The following is a 6000-nucleotide window of genomic DNA, read 5'->3' as shown; positions in this document are numbered from 1 at the left end:
ATAAGTCAAATGATCAAAATAGTCAATTGCCTCCTTAAGGAGTAATTGCCCTTGAAACGTTTATTTTTTACATTTTTTCGTGCAAGTCTATTACTTTTTCAAAAATCTTCTCTGAAACTACTCGGCCAAATACTTCCAAGCTTTAACTGAATGTTCCTTAGGGTATCTAGTTTATAAAAAAGTGTCCAAAGTTTTGATCCATCAACAAACATGGCCGCCATGGCTAAAAATAGAACATAGGGGACAAAGGCAGTTTTTGGCTTATATCTCAAAAACTACTACAGTTAGAGCAAAAGTGAAAGGGAGTTAAAGTGATAAATGGGTCATGATCTATCTGTCATGAAATTTTCAGACAAGTTCGACAACCCGTGGTTGGGTTACTGTTGGAAATAAGATTATTTTTATTAAATTTTACTGTTTTTGGTTATTTTCTTTAATATTATAAAAGATAGAGAGAAAGTATAAATGGCAATAAATTTTCAGCAAAGTAAGATCTACAAATAAGTCAACATGATCAAAATAGTCAATTGACCCATTGAGGAGTTATTGCCCTTAAAAATTTTTTTTTTTACATTATTTGTGAAAGTCTAATTACTTTTTTCAAAAATCTTCTTCTCTGAAACTACTTGGCCAAATACTTAAAAACTTTAATTGAATGTTCCTTAGGGTATCTAGTTTATAGATTGTATTTAGGGATTTGATCCATTCAAAAACATGGCGGCAGTTTCTAAAAATAGGACATAGGGGTCAAATGAAGTTTTTGGCTTCCATCTCAAAAACTAAAGCAGTAAGAGCAAAACTGACATAGGTGAAAGTGTTCAACAGGTTTAGATCTACCTGTTAAGTAATCTTCAGACCAATAGGACAACTTGGGTTACTGTCCAGAAATAGTTAATTTTTAGGAAATTTTACAGTTTTGGGTTATGTATTATATTTAATATTATTATAGAAAGAGAGAAAGTGTAAATGACAAAATTGTTCAGCAAAGTAAGATCTACTAATAAGTCAAATGCCTGAAACTGAAATTACAGGTGAGCGATATCAGGCTCTCATGAGCCTCTTGTTTTGTATTGCTGACCATCGTTTTCTGTTTACAGTTTCTCTCTATCTTCTGTAAATTTTCCCCAAAACAAACGAGTTAAAAAAAATAGCGTCATTTTAGGAAAATAACTCAAATTTCATCTTTGCTGACCTATTTGCAGATCTTATGTTGTTGGTCATTATTGCTGTTTAAAGTGTCTATCTATCGTTTTAGTACTAAAATAATGAACAGTAACACAAAAAAATAGTACAAATGTATGGAAATAACTTCTATAACGAATTGACTGAAACTTCGACCATGTTGATCTATTTGTAGAACTGTCCTGTTGATCTTTTTGGCTATTTAAATTTTTACCTATTTATTCTAGTTTTCAAGATAAATTTGATGCAATAGCAAAATATTTGTACAAAATAACATTTAAGGGCACCAACTACTATAAAGAGTTGACCAACAATTTCAGCAATATCGACTTATTATGTAGATCTTGTCTTGTGGATCATTTTTGCTATTTAACGTTTCTATCTATTATAGTTTCAAGATAAAAGGCAAAAACGCAAGACATTGGTAAGAGCAATAAGTCTAATAAGGAGTCGTCTGACGATTTCGGCCATGTTGACATATTTGTAGATCTTGTCATGCTGATTATTTTTTTTTTCTTTTTAAAGTGTTTATCTATCTATTCTGGGACAACTGTGCTATAGTAGTCTCAAATTTAAATATTATAGTTTACAAGTTAATAGGCAAAAATACAAAATAAAATGGTAAAAATCGTCATTTATGTTCAATAACTCCTACAATAAGTCGTCTGACAGTTTTTATGTTAATGAACAGTAGGTCGATCTCAACATTCTGGACATGTCTGACACTGTCAGCTTTTTTTTTAACTATAGTCGGTAATATTGTCGGCAGGCGATGCCATCGGACACATTTTAACTAGATTCCCGAATAATGTCTGGCCAGGTTTGGTCAAATTTGGCCCAGTAATTTCAGAGGAGAAATTTTTGTAAAAGTTAACCGACGACTACGGACACCAGATGATGAGAAAAGCTCACTTGGCCGTTTGGGCCAGGTGAACTAATAATGAAAGCTTTATTTTAAGTCGGCATGGTGCAAAAAACAAGTAGACATAAACATAAGCTCTACTTATCTTTTGAATCACATACAAGACATTACAATACGAACAAGCATGCAATAAGCTAAATACAAACACATATGAGGCACTGTTAACATTGGATGTCTGATATAGCTAAACATATGTGAGCATGATTAAAAGCTGGCAAAATAAACTGCAGAAAATACTAGTGTGAACGAGACCGGCATAAAATATAATTAACAAATACATTAAGACCTTTCTCTTTGACATATTGACCCCCACTTTCAATAGCGTACATCGCCCATGTAAATGAAGAACTTCCATGTGAGTGAGCTTCGTTCTAACTATGCAATGGAAACTCAAATTAACATCAGGAAATCATTTCTTTCGGACTCGCAGACAATACGACCATAATTTGCTCCCGATTTTTTCTTGTTAAAGTTAAATGGAATGATAAGTAATTGTCCAATATGTTAAACAATATATATAATACCGGTAATAGATAGAGAAAATCAGAAGAGGCTACAATGATCAGAATGTTGAGATCTATCTACATCAGGGTCTGGATTGGGGTGGGGGTCTCTTCAGTACATTATTTTTTACATTTGGGACAATTTTTCTCTTTTCTTTTATTATTTTGTCCATTATTTTCTATTAGTTATATTTCAACGCCCCATTATTCTCTTTTCTATTTTGCCTATTTTTCTGTAATTGTTTTTAGCAATTTCTTCTGCACTTCTTGACCAGCATTCTCTATTCTGTACACCCCATCAGACCCTCCTACGTACTATTTCTACGAATATAGTCAGAATACTTGGCTTGTTGGAATTTTTGCCTCTGAATGACATGTTATTTTTACGAATTTTACCAAGAAATTGTATATTTACCGAGTTTTAGCATTTTTTCCAATTATCTTGCAAGTCCCACAGGCATAATACACTTGTATGAGGTCGTGATGGTGAACGGCCTGTTATTTACCGAATAGAGATTAATGGACCAATACTGCTGAAACTTGATGCTCCCCCCCCCCCCCCAAAAAAAAAAGGAAACATAAAAAATAGATAAAAATGGGAAGGGGGGGGTTAAAATATAAAGAACAGATAGAGAATAATTCATCCATTTATAAAGAATAGTGAAAAATGGCTTAAAAATCTTAAGAAAACAGACCCTTTCACATAAGATTCGAGTACGATTATCGTACTCTTACTCAGAAATCAACCAATCAAAACACTGGATTTGGTGTTTCGAGCACTGAGTAAAGTTTTATGACCGAGGGCAGGGCATAAAGTGACCAAAAATGCTAAACTACTGTTGCCTCTTATTTATAGGAGTTACTGTCCTTAAATAACAATTAAAAAAAGATAGTGTAAGTATTTCTAGCCATTTCTTAAAACTATAACAAAAAGAGAGAAACTGTGAACATAAAAAATGATCAGGAAGAAATTTTGGACTAGAACATGCATGATTTAATGAATACTACATCTATTGGTTCCAGCTAGAAGAATATACAAAATAAGTCAACACGATTAAAATTGTCAATTTATTCCTGGTTGGCCCTGAAGTATAATAGGTTACCGTAAATAAAAACTGTAAATAGCGAAAATGATTTGCAAGATCAAGGCTCTCGGGCATAAGACTTGACTTAACACTCGAGAGTACAAAATGTATGCTCGAAACACCAAATCAAATCAAGTATTTTGATTGATTAAACTCTAAGTCTGTTGTTTCGTCAATTATCTTGAAACTTAAACAGACAGAGAGAAACAGCAAAAATAAGCAAGATAAAATCTAAAGATGAAATTTTCACGGATCCTTTATTGGAATTACTGTTCTTCACTTGGCAGCTGCTACTCGGAATTTATAAAACGTCACTAGTGTCTGAGCAGAAAGTTGATGAACCAGGGTTATGTCAAAGAACGTCTCGTCCTTTTTCTTAAAAAGTTCATCGGAAGATACCAAGAACTTGTTGATACATATATTCCGTATCAACTTCACAAATAATACTTGAAGGTCTTGAATTATAGATTCTAGGTACTGACGTTGTTTATCATCTTAATTGCGTGTTATAGTGTTCTTTTATTTGTCTTTGTAAATTATAAACCTTTTCTGTTTAGTCAATTTTTGGTAATATCTTTTTGGGGTGGCCCGGTACTTATACATCCCGCCATTGTGTTATTGTGCTATGGTCATTTTTTGTATTCCTGTCTTTGATTTTTGCTAATTTGCTTTGTCTATATGCCATTTTGGTTTTTTTATGACATATTCGGGTTTTTTTTATAGTGATTAAGATTATAACACAATGTTGAATGCTGTACCCCTATTTTCGACATTTTTACCTGTTATTTCTGTTTGTTTTGTTCACACATTGTTGTCAATATAATGGAATTTTATGCGACTGTGATACAAGTGAGAGGTTTATCTAGCTATAAAACCAGGTTTAATCCACCATTTTCTACATAAGGAAATGCCTGTACCAAGTCAGTATTATGACAGTTGTTTTCCATTCGTTTGATGTGTTTGATCTTTCGATCTTGCCATTTGATAAGGGACTTTCCGTTTTGAATTTTCCTTGGAGTTCGGTATTTTTGTTATTTAACTTTTTTCTTACATTATCGACTATACTTTTTTTGTTCGCTTATGATCTTTTAAAAAGCTATATTGTATACTTATGGTCCGTATTTTCGGTAGACGTCTAGAATGCTTCCATCGAGACAGTGACCTTTTCCTGTATTCATATAAGATCGACATAAATCAGAAGCTTTATAGAAAGAATTTCCCGTTTCTCTTATAAGATGTTTATCTCGATGATTTGTTCCAAGCTTTTTTGGTGTCTAAGTGGAATGCGCTCAAAAAAACTTGAAACAATGATACAACAGATCCAATTAACACTGATTCACATCTTGACTGACATCTAAAAATTGACAATAAGGATATATACGGTTGAGGTATATGACCTAAAATGATAGTCAATATGAAAATAAGGAGATGTGGTATGATCGCCAATGTAACAACTATCCACCTAAATTCAAATTAAGTGGATGTAAGCAATTATACACTTAGGCAACCGTACGGCCTTCAACAATGAGAAAAAACCATACAGTATAGTCGGCTATAAGAGGCCCCGACATGAAAAATATGAAACAATTCAATAGAGAAAACTAACGGCCTAATTTATAACAAAACAATTTACGAAAAACAAATATGACAGACATCAAGCAACGACACCCACTGACTGATCGACTACATGCTCCTGACTTGGCACATGCACATATAGAATGTGGCGGGGTTAAACTTGTTTGCTGGCGCCAAATCTTCCCCCTAACGGGCGTAACAGTGCAACATAAGAACAAGCTATCAAATTTGAAATCCATATATAAGGTTAACTTTGTATAAAAGCAGCATACGCTTTCGAGTCGGTGTTTGACCATAAAAAATCTACTCACAAGCAGCATATCTGTCCTTGATATACCTTAAGGTATGGAGTCTTAACCAGAAAAAAATTTTGCCTCACTAGAAATAATCGTCAAGCTACGCCACTGTAATGGAAGTGTATTATATATAGCCCCTTCTGCAGCTCGGTAAATGTGACGAATCTTTTCAACTGTGCCACTCGGCGTAGACATAGCCATGGTCATCGTCATTATACATCATATACGCTTCGTGCTGTCAACTTAAAAGACCTTTTACCTTTTATATAAAAGCTGGTTGGAATATTTCCAAATTCTCACGAATTTATATTCATTTACACTTTCAAAACTTAATTCTTATTTGTACGAGTTATGTGTTGGAACCCTGTCACAAGTCTCCATTCTAATCAACACGGACTTGCAGCTATCATCTTGGATATTGCCAATCACAAACTTTT

This window comes from Mytilus californianus, unplaced genomic scaffold (genome assembly GCF_021869535.1).
Source record: "Mytilus californianus isolate M0D057914Y unplaced genomic scaffold, xbMytCali1.0.p SCAF_1, whole genome shotgun sequence".
Lineage (NCBI taxonomy): Eukaryota > Metazoa > Mollusca > Bivalvia > Mytilida > Mytilidae > Mytilus > Mytilus californianus.
The sequence above is the reverse complement of the archived record's forward strand: the minus strand, read 5'-3'. Positions refer to the sequence as shown.